The following is an 11,833-nucleotide window of genomic DNA, read 5'->3' as shown; positions in this document are numbered from 1 at the left end:
GCTAGGTTGTAGAGTCGCAGAGCTAGGCTGTAGAGTCACAGAGCTAGGCTGTAGAGCCACAGAGCTAGGTGGAAGAGTCGCAGAGCTAGGTGGTAGAGTCGCAGAGCTAGGCTATAGAGTCACTGAGCTAGGCTGTAGAGTCTCAGAGCTAGGCTGTAGAGTCACAGAGCTAGGCTGTAGAGTCACAGAGCTAGGCTTTAGAGTCACAGAGCTAGGCTGTAGAGTCGCAGAGCTAGGCTGTAGGGCCACAGAGCTAGGCTGTAGAGTCGCAGAGCTAGGTGGTAGAGTCGCAGAGCTAGGCTGTAGAGCCACAGAGCTAGGCTGTAGAGTCACAGAGCTAGGCTGTAGAGTCACAGAGTTAGGCTGTAGAGCCACAGAGCTAGGTTGTAGAGTCAAAGAGCTAGGCTGTAAGGCCACAGAGCTAGGCTGTAGAGTCACAGAGCTAGGTTGTAGAGTCAAAGAGCTAGGCTGTAAAGCCACAGAGCTAGGCTGTAGAGTCACAGAGCTAGGCTGTAGAGTCACAGAAGATTCTAGACTGCTGGTGAATGAACATTCCACCCAGAGAAAATAAGACAGAAAAGTGCTTGAAAATATTTATAACGTTGATTATTTGGTATAAACTGAACAACTTGGTCCTTCTCCTGAAGCTACCTTTCCAGGTTGAGGATTCGTTTTGAGCAAGATGTCACCGCTATCTGGAGGCACTGACTTGACACCGAAAAATTTCGTAAACTCAAGACCTCGGATACCTATGTCAACACCTGCTACCAACTAGCCAGCTAGCTAGCTATCTGGCTAGGTTGCAATGGAGCTCACTTCGCCTGGAATAGCTAACTAATGTTCCCTAGCGCTCTAGAAGCCGTGTTTATTACGCTCTTGCCCGGGACAATATTGACAATCAGGAGTTCCAATGTGGCAATTGTTTGCTAGCGATTACAGCAATGAGATGGCTATGCTTAGCAAACAAAACTAAATTCTGAGCGAACTTACGGGGGGAAAACGCAAATTGCAATTTTCTCAGGCCTAATGGATGTTTCTTCGTCTTGTCACCTGACCCTATCCAAATGGCCTGTGCTACCTGGAACTAGCCTTCCAAGGAAGTCGTCTCCATTTGCTTCTCCTCCTCAATCCCCTTGGATTCATGAGGAATTTGAAAAATTGTATGGTTGAGAGGGATGAGGGAAAATAAATTGCAAATAAGTCTGGCTGCACAAACGATTTGCAAGTGAATTGCAAATCGAGAAATAATGTGACTAAACTACACTATGAAACAAAGATAAATTAGTTAAAGAACGATAGTAAAAAGCTTTGGTACACTTTTGGAAAAAAAATTGTGTTTGTGCAGATACGATGCTATTTTATTGACAACAGACTTTCAGCATGCTTATAGGGAAATACATTCAACAAGCACAGCACGAACACAAATGACTGGCTGTTGGGGCTGTTTGTTAGACGTCAGTGCAGCATTTGACATTATTGATCATAGTCTGCTGCTGGTTAAACTGGTGTGTTATGGCTTTACACCCTCTGCTATGTTGTGGATAAAGAGTTACCTGTCTAAGAGAACACAGAGAGGGTGTTCTTTAATGGAAGACTCGCCAACATTAATCCAGAGAGAATCAGGAATTCCCCAGGGCAGCTGTCTAGGCCCCTTACTTTTTTCAATTTTTACTAACGACATGCCACTGGCTTTGAGCCAATGTGTCGACGTATGCGGATGACTCAACACTAGACACGTCAGCTACTACAGAAACTCAAATCACTGCAACACAACAAAGAGCTGAAGTTAGTTTCAGAGTGGGTGGCCTAAGGTCCTAAATATGTCAAAAACTAAAAGCATTGTATTTGGGACAAATCATTCACTAAACCTTAAACCTCAACTAAATCTTGTAATGAATAATGTGGAAATTGAGCCAGTTGAGATGACTAAACTCCTTGGAGTAACCCTGGTTTGTAAACAGTCATGTTCAAAAGATATTGATGCAGTAGTAGCTAAGATGGGGAGGAGTCTGTCTATAATAAAACAATGCTCTACCTTCTTAATTAATAACACTATCAACAAGGCAGGTCCTACAGGCCCTAGTTTCTACCTTCTTAACAACACTATCACCAAGGCAGGTCCTACAGGCCCTAGTTTCTACCTTCTTAACAACACTATCAACAAGGCAGGTCCTACAGGCCCTAGTTTCTACCTTCTTAACAACACTATCAACAAGGCAGGTCCTACAGGCCCTAGTTTCTACCTTCTTAACAACACTATCACCAAGGCAGGTCCTACAGGCCCTAGTTTCTACCTTCTTAACAGCACTATCAACAAGGCAGGTCCTACAGGCCCTAGTTTCTACCTTCTTAACAACACTATCAACAAGGCAGGTCCTACAGGCCCTAGTTTCTACCTTCTTAACAACACTATCAACAAGTCAGGTCCTACACGCCCTAGTTTCGCCAACATAATACGGCTGTAGAGTCACAGAGCTAGACTGTAGAGTCACAGATCTACACTGTAGAGTCACAGAGCTAGGCTGTAGAGTCACAGAGCTAGGCTGTAGAGTCACAGAGCTAGGCTGTAGAGTCACAGAGCTAGGCTGTAGAGTCACAGAGCTAGACTGTAGAGTCACAGAGCTACACTGTAGAGTTACAGAGCTAGGCTGTAGAGTCACAGATCTAGGCTGTAGAGTCACAGAGCTAGGCTGTAGAGTCACAGAGCTAGGCTGTAGAGTCACAGAGCTACACTGTAGAGTCACAGAGCTAGGCTGTATAGAGCCACATAGAAAGAGAGCCACTATCAAGTCAACTAGCGGACTCCGACACACACTCACACACAGTTACTTCTGAAAGTTTCCAGAAAAAAACGAATTACTCTTGACTTTACATTAAAAAGGTATCCATCAATCTTGATTTTTTTTTCTATGGGAGATGGAGATGTTGATCATTTGTCTCTGTTGTTAAAGGAAAGGCTGTCCACCTATTCTTCATGATATGTACAGTAATTATGGATGAGAAAAGTTAAATAGCTTTTTTTCCCCTTTCTTTCTTCTGCCTGCTTTCAGAGGAAGTCTCTCTCTCATCTCCGCATTCTTATTAGAGATGTCTCTCTCTGAAAAGCTCTGTGTGGTTTTTCTCTCTGGCCGTCCACTGGATCTCGCCTTTTGTTGGCATTTTAACAAGCCAACGAACCAACAAAAAAGGGTATCTTTTCAACGGGTACAAAGTTTTCTTTCTTGTAATTAACTGTGTTCAAGCACTCAGTGGTTCTCCAGTAATGAAGAAGCCTAAAAAAGTACACTCCTAGAGAGAACAGGGAAGAGAAAGGTGAAGATGTTCTCTGTGGAGCCGCTTAGTGCTCTTCCTGGATTCTATATGAAGTCCCATTCAAACAACATCTTCATCTCCCTCCTCTTCCTCCTTCCCCATCTTCGTCCTTTTAACACTTTGGAGTGAACAGCACTGTGCCTCATAATGAGACAACTCTGGGATAGGTAGGCCAGAGTGCAGACAGACAGACAGACAGACAGACTGTCTTAATGACCAGTTTAAGCACTGTACCTTATAATGAGACAACTCTGGGATTGGTAGGCCAGAGTGCAGACAGACAGACAGACAGACTGTCTTAATGACCAGTTTAAACACTGCACCTCATAATGAGACAACTCTGGGATAGGTAGGCCAGAGTGCAGACAGACAGACAGACAGACAGACAGACAGACAGACAGACAGACTGACTGTCTTAATGACCAGTTTAAACACTGTACCTCATAATGAGACACCACTGGGATAGGTAGGCCAGAGTACAGACAGACAGACAGACAGACTGACTGACTGACTGTCTTTATGAATAGTTTAAACATGACAGAGAGAGAGGTAGGCTGAATGGTCTGTTTTGTTCCCCATGCCTCGTGCCTCCTGAAGCCCCCCCCCAGCCCACCCCCAGGTAGGCAGCCTGCCCCCCAGGCAGCCTGTTGAAGAAGGACCATCCGATGCCGATCTCTTGTTGCAGCCTTGTTAACGGGGCATAAAGCCAGAAAAGCACAAGGCAGGAAAAGTAATTTCCTTCCAGCCATTCTCTTTGTGGCTTCTTCTTCTTCATCCACTTTTCCTGTGTGCTTTCCTGAAGCTCTTAATTACCTGGGTGAGTGGCCCCTCAAGTGAGAACTCAGGAGGTTGCTTTGTACCTTTCATTCCCCCCCTCTCCTCTCTCTTCTTCTCCCCAAGATGGAAGTCACATTAACATTTCTTCTTCTTCTTCTTCTTCTTCTTTTTCTTCATCTTCTTCTTCTACTTCTCCTTCTTCTTCTTCTTCTTCTTCTTCTTCTCCTTCTTCTTCTTCTTCTTCTTCTTCTTCTCCTTCTTCTTCTTCTTCTTCTTCTTCTTCTTCTTCTTCTCCTTCTTCTTCTTCTTCTTTTTCTTCATCTTCTTCTTCTACTTCTCCTTCTTCTTCTTCTTCTTCTTCTTCTTCTTCTTCTTCTTCTTCTCCTTCTTCTTCTTCTTCTTCTTCTTCTTCTCCTTCTTCTTCTTCTTCTTCTTCTTCTTCTCCTTCTTCTTCTTCTTCTTCTCCTTCTTCTTCTTCTTCTACTTCTTATCCTTCTTCTTCTTCTACTACTTCCTCTTCTTCTTTTTCTTGTTCTTCTCCTTCTCCTTCTCCTTCTCCTTCTCCTTCTTCTTCTTCTTCTTCTTCTTCTTCTACTTCTTCTCCTTCTCCTCCTTCGTCTTCTTCTTCTTCTGCTTCTTCTTCTCCTTCTTCTTCTCCTTCTTCTTCTTCTTCTCCTTCTTCTTCTTCTTCTCCTTCTTCTTCTTCTTCTTCTTCCCCACTTTCTCCCTGATGCAGTGGCAAACAGAACAACCATTTTGTCTCACCGCCCCAGTTTCCTTTCTGTCATACATGATGATCTTGGAGTGCAACTTGTTGTACACTGTAACTCCACTATATAGCGTACAGATTGGGGACAGTTTTCTAGTTGTTATACATTATCTGCATGATAATGTAGCTATAAGAGTACAAACAATACACAGTTAAAGGGGCAATCTGCAGTTGTGACATCCACTTTTCTTTAGTAATACATGTATGATTTGTACCCATTGATCCTGTCTCAGCCTCCAGTATTTATGCTGCAGTAGTTTATGTGTCGGGGGGCTAGGGTCAGTTTGTTATATCTGGAGTACTTCTCCTGTCTTATCCGGTGTCCTGTGTGAATTTAAGTATGCTCTCTCTAATTCTCTCTTTCTCACTTTCTTTCTTTCTCTCTCTCGGAGGACCTGAGCCCTAGGACCATGCCTCAGGAATACCTGACATGATGACTCCTTGCTGTCCCCAGTCCACCTGGCCGTGCTGCTGCTCCAGTTTCAACTGTTCTGCCTTATTATTATTCGACCATGCTGGTCATTTCTGAACATTTGAACATCTTGGCCATGTTCTGTTATAATCTCCACCCGGCACTGCCAGAAGAGGACTGGCCATCCCTCGCCTGGTTCCTCTCTAGGTTTCTTCCTAGGTTTTGGCCTTTCTAGGGAGTTTTTCCTAGCCACCGTGCTTCTACACCTGCATTGCTTGCTGTTTGGGGGTTTTAGGCTGGGTTTCTGTACAGCACTTTGAGATATCAGCTGATGTACGAATTTAATAAATACATTTGATTTGATTTGATTTGAATAATATATTCATATAAATTCCTCATGAGCTTAAGGTCAATTCCCCCCCCCCCCCCCCCCCCCCCCCCACACCTCCCCGACCAATCAGATTCCCAAAATATAAGCCTGTTTGACTCCAATGTGTGTAAACAAACACTGTATATCTTCAAAACGTGGTTAAAACGACACTTTTTGATATCATGAACGGCCGGCCGGTCCTTGGCGTTCACAGCCCTTGTCTATGAATTTGAGAGTTAGTTACATTTCTCCAGCCCCAATCCCTCAGCTGTTTACCGATATCCTCTTCTGAAATGGGAGGTTTTCACTCCGCCAGTATATTTGTCCTTGAGTTTAATGATAAATGGATTCAGTCACCTTCCTAAACCCTTATTAAAGACACTAACCGTCAACTCCTTGTCTTTAGGATGACACGTTTTCTGTGCTTTGTGCTGTGGAGAAGTTGTGACACAAGTCCTGGGAGAGCGTACCTGCCGCTGTACTGGAGGTTATAGCAGGTATGACCCCGGACAATGGTTTCCAGGCAACAGTGTGTGTCTCAGAGCCCAGAGTCTGGCTGTATCTGACAGATCTCAGAACAGATCATAGTGTCGTAGCGAGGGACCAAACCCCAAGCTGAAATCAGAGAAACATCTCTGTTTCCTTATGGCCAGGAGGTACGCTATTTATGCAGCTCTCCATCATGTACACTGACAGTGTGTGTGTGTGTGTGTGTGTGTGTGTGTGTGTGTGTGTGTGTGTGTGTGTGTGTGTGTGTGTGTGTGTGTGTGCGTGTGTGTGCGTGCGTCTGCATGCCTCTGTGTGAGTGTGTGTGTGTGTGTGTGTGTGTGTGTGTGTGTGTGTGTGTGTGTGTGTGTGTGTGTGTGTGTGTGTGTGTGCTTGTGTGTGTGTGCGTGCGTCTGCATGCCTCTGTGTGAGTGTGTGTGTGTGTGTGTGTGTGTGTGTGTGTGTGTGTGTGTGTGTGTGTGTGTGTGTGTGTGTGTGTGTGTGTGTGTGCGTCTGCATGCCTCTGTGTGTGTGTGTGTGTGCGTGCGTGCGTCTGCATGCCTCTGTGTGAGTGTGTCGTGACTGAAGGTGCTGAAGCGCCTCTCCCTGCTGGCTCCACCTGAGGGTGAGTCCTCCTTTCAGAAGCCCCTCCGTGGCACTTCCTGCCACCTCCTCGTAACACCTGTCAGACGCTGGTCCTCCCTGTTTATTCATCCCATCTGACACCGTAACAGAGGGCAGAGGGGGGGGCTTAATAACATCAGATCTCCCATGACCAGCAGCACAGTGTTAACGTCCCTAATGGCACCCAATTCCCTATATAGTGCACTACTTTTGACACCCTATTCCCAATGTAGTGCACTACTTTTGACACCCTATTCCCTATGTAGTGCACTACTTTTGACAACCTATTCCCTATGTAGTGCACTACTTTTGACACCCTATTCCCTATGCAGTGCACTACTTTTGACACCCTATTCCCTATGTAGTGCACTACTTTTGACACCCTATTCCCAATGTAGTGCACTACTTTTGACACCCTATTCCCTATGTAGTGCACTACTTTTGACACCCTATTCCCTATGTAGTGCACTACTTTTGACACCCTATTCCCAATGTAGTGCACTACTTTTGACACCCTATTCCCTATGTAGTGCACTACTTTTGACACCCTATTCCCAATGTAGTGCACTACTTTTGACACCCTATTCCTTGAATTGTGCACTACTTTTGACACCATATTCCCTATATAGTGCACTACTTTTGACACCCTATTCCCAATGTAGTGCACTACTTTTGACACCCTATTCCCTATGTAGTGCACTACTTTTGACACCCTATTCCCTATGTAGTGCACTACTTTTGACACCCTATTCCTTGTATAGTGCACTACTTTTGGCCAGAGATGAGACTGAGTGTCGCAGCAGACTAATCAATCAAATTTATTTATAAAGCCCTTCGTACATCAGCTGATATCTCAAAGTGCTGTACAGAAACCCAGCCTAAAACCACAAACAGCAAGCAATGCAGGTGTAGAATCACAGTGGCTAGGAAAAACTCCCTAGAAAGGCCAAAACCTAGGAAGAAACCTAGAGAGGAACCAGGCTATGAGGGGTGGCCAGTCCTCTTCTGGCTGTGCCGGGTGAAGATTATAAACCTAGAGAGGAACCAGGTTATGAGGGGTGGACCAGTCCTCTTCTGGCTGTGCCGGGTGGAGATTATAAACCTAGAGAGGAACCAGGGTATGAGGGGTGGAGATTATAAACCTAGAGAGGAACCAGGTTATGAGGGGTGGACCAGTCCTCTTCTGGCTGTGCCGGGTGGAGATTATAAACCTAGAGAGGAACCAGGCTATGAGGGGTGGCCAGTCCTCTTCTGGCTGTGCCGGGTGGAGATTATAAACCTAGAGAGGAACCAGGCTATGAGGGGTGGAGATTATAAACCTAGAGAGGAACCAGGCTATGAGGAGTGGCCAGTCCTCTTCTGGCTGTGCCGGGTGGAGATTATAAACCTAGAGAGGAACCAGGCTCTGAGGGGTGGCCAGTCCTCTTCTGGCTGTGCCGGGTGGAGATTATAAACCTAGAGAGGAACCAGGCTCTGAGGGATGGGCCAGTCCTCTTCTGGCTGTGCCGGGTGGAGATTATAAACCTAGAGAGGAACCAGGCTCTGAGGGGTGGCCTATCCTCTTCTGGCTGTACCGGGTGGAGATTATAAACCTAGAGAGGAACCAGGCTCTGAGGGGTGGCCAGTCCTCTTCTGGCTGTGCCGGGTGGAGATTATAAACCTAGAGAGGAACCAGGCTATGAGGGGTGGGCCAGTCCTCTTCTGGCTGTGCCAGGTGGAGATTATAACAGAACATGGCCAAGATGTTCAAATGTTTCAAATTATAATCACAGTGGTTCATTCAGAGTATCTCTACCGCTCCTGCTGTCTCTAGAGAGTTGAAAACAGCAGGTCTGGGACAGGTAGCACGTCCGGTGAACAGGTCAGGGTTCCATAGCCGCAGGTAGAACAGTTGAAACTGGAGCAGCAGCACGGCCAGGTGGACTGGAGACAGCAAGGAGACATCAGGCCAGGTAGTCCTGAGGAATGGTCCTAGGGCTCAGGTCCACCGAGAGAGAGAGAGAGAGAGAGAGAGAGAGAAAGAAAGAAAGAAAGAAAGAAAGAAAGAAAGAAAGAAAGAAAGAAAGAAAGAGAGAAAGAAAGAAAGAAAGAGAGAATTAAAGAGAGCGTACTTAAATTCACACAGGACACCGAATAGGACAGGAGAAGTACTCCAGATATAACAGACTGATCCTAGCCCCCCGACACATAAACTACTGCAGCATAAATACTGGAGGCTGAGACAGGAGGCGTCACTGCTTCACAGAGCTAGAGGTGTTACTACAGACCCCGGTTTGATCCCGGGCTCTATCTCAACCGGCTGTGATCGGAAGACACATATTGAGGTGGACAATTGGCACAGCGTCATCCAGGTAAGGGGAAGAGTTTGGCAAGGGGTAGGCAATTATTGTAAATAAGAATTTGTTCTTAACTGACTTGCCTAGTTAAATAAAGGTTAAATAAAGGTTAACTAGAGGTTAAATAAAGAAATAAAGGTTAAATAAAGAAATAAAGGTTAAATAAATAAAGGTTAAATAAATAAAGGTTAAATAAATAAATAAAGGTTAAATAAATAAAGGTTAAATAAAGGTTACATAAATAAATAATGGTTAAATAAAGGAGAAAAAAATGGTTAAATAAACAAATAAAGGTTGAATAAAGGTTAAATAAATAAATAAAGGTTAAATAAATAATTAAAGGTTAAATAAATAAATACAGGTTAAATAAATAAAGGTTAAATAAATAAAGGTTAAATAAAGGTTAAATAAGGGTTAAATAAGGGTTAAATAAGGGTTAAATAAAGGTTAAATAAAGGTTAAATAAAGGTTAAATAAAGGTTACATAAAGGTTACATAAAGGTTAAATAAATAAATAAAGGGAAGAGGGTGTCATTTGTGACGAACGTCCAAACATTATACTGGCTCTTTTAGGAGGCAGCTCCTTTAATGCCAGAGCAGGAGGAGATAGCAGAAGGAGATAGTAGGAGGAGATGGCTGGAGGAGATAGCATGAGGCGGGCAGAGATAGCAGGAGGAAAAAACAGGAGGCTAGAAAAGATAGCAGGAGGCTTGAGACTTGCAGACATCTCTGGAACATGCTAACATCTCTGACGAGTCTACGATACGTAAAACACTAAACAAGAATGGTGTTCATGGGAGGACACCACGGAAGAAGACACTGATGTCCAAAAAAACTCATTGCTGCACGTCTGAAGTTCGCAAATAGCATCTGGATGTTCCACAGCGCTACCGGCAAAATGTTCTGTGGACAGATGAGGAGAAAGCAGGTGGAAAAAGCAGGAGGCAAGAAAAGATAGCAGGAGGCTGGAGGAGATAGCAGGAGGCTGGATGAAATAGCAGGAGGCAGGAGGATATAGCAGGAGGAGATAGCAAGAGGCAGGAGATAGCAGGAGGCCAGAGGAAATGGCACAAGGAGATACCAGGAGGATATAATAGGAAGAATTCGCAGGATTTTGAAAGAGATAGCAGGAGGCTGTAGGAGATAGCAGGGGGAGATAGCAGGAGGCTGGAGCTCTGAGCATCTGATATGACCCACCAGGCCAATATAAGGAGCAGCATGTCTCCACCAGGCCTTCCCATCTCTGATCCCCCCCCCCCCCCCCCCACACACACACACACACACACACACACCAGGTCAATATAAGGAGCAGCAGGTCTCCCTGGCTCTGGCAGAAGGGAGGTTAGAAAAGTTAAACCCTATTAGACCACACATCACTGCCCAGGCCAACTGTGGTCCTACTGTCTGTCCACACATCACTGCCCAGGCCAACTGCGGTCCTACTGTCTGTCCACACATCACTGCCCAGGCCAACTGTCCAAAGACGGCTGGGCAGGAACACAAGGCCCCTGTCAGAGAGTGTTAAAGGGTCACTGCGTCCTTGCGCCCCTAAAACCTTACAAAGCCAAGTATTAGCCGATCTAGTATCTACCCACCTACCTTCACCGAAGACCAACATTTTCATTGGACGGATCAGGTCCTACAGACAGTGACATGTCCAGAAGGACAGGATGCTCATAAGGTGTCTTGTCTGTTTCATGCCAGTCAGTCAGAGCCTCTCCAAAAGCCCCCCCCCCCCCCCCCCCCTCCCTCCTTGGCCATTCTTCCAGGCTGTGAGTGAGGAGGATCTCAGTAATGTCTCGGCAGATGGGTATGAGATGGGCTTTTAGAGAAGAGGTTTAGTCTGGGCGCGGAGGGCAGCGGGGGATCGGTTTCAGGGTCGACGGAGAGAAGAGAATCCAACGTTTCCAGGTGAAGGGATTACCGACTACCAGAGGACCTCAACTGTTGATTCTATACCAGGGATTTGGCTTTTTTCATTTATTTATTTCTTCTTTCCAAAGAGACAATTTAAAGGTTTTTCTCCAAAGTGTTAATGTTAATCGATATACCTTTGATAAATAGCTTAATGCTAAACCCAAGCAACGGGGATTCTGTTTAGGCTGGAAAACATAAATTCAGGAATGTGGCTTTAAAAAGTCAGTTAGGAGAGCACACTACCCTTTTAGGGTTCACCCTCACCCCATCACCCCTCCCCTGACACTCCACACCTTCTGTGTTCCTCCTATTCTACTGCTATATTAATAATATCGTATTAATTCATTATAATTGCAAGTGACAGTAAAAATAGGAAAGCACCTTCTCTACCCATGGTGACTATCCTATCATTCTGACCGTGCCCCGTGGCCAGACCGTGCCCTCGGGTCCCTGTACAGTAGACTGCCCTTTTGTTCATGTTGTCGTAGGTCGTCCAGGTCACACGGGTTGGTGTCAGGATGCATTTCCTCTCGAAACCAAGTGGGTGGGGTTTACCACAGCGCTGCAATCTGGGCCCATTTCTCAAGCCCACTAAACCCTTTGACACCGCAGTTTTTAATTAAAATTACATTACGCGTAATCAGCCGGAAGAGTTAGCCAGGGAGGGAGGGAGGGAGGGAGGGGGGGGGGGAGGGGGGTACACTTCTTGACTACAAACCTGTGACGGATGAGTCTGTTGTCAGCCTGCTAAAGACAAGGGCAGGCTAATGCCAGGTCAAGACTGCCCATGGGATGGTGAGGGGAGGCTCAGGTCTGGCCATGGGATGGGG

This window comes from Oncorhynchus clarkii, chromosome 2 (assembly GCF_045791955.1).
Source record: "Oncorhynchus clarkii lewisi isolate Uvic-CL-2024 chromosome 2, UVic_Ocla_1.0, whole genome shotgun sequence".
NCBI lineage: Eukaryota > Metazoa > Chordata > Actinopteri > Salmoniformes > Salmonidae > Oncorhynchus > Oncorhynchus clarkii.
The sequence above is the reverse complement of the archived record's forward strand: the minus strand, read 5'-3'. Positions refer to the sequence as shown.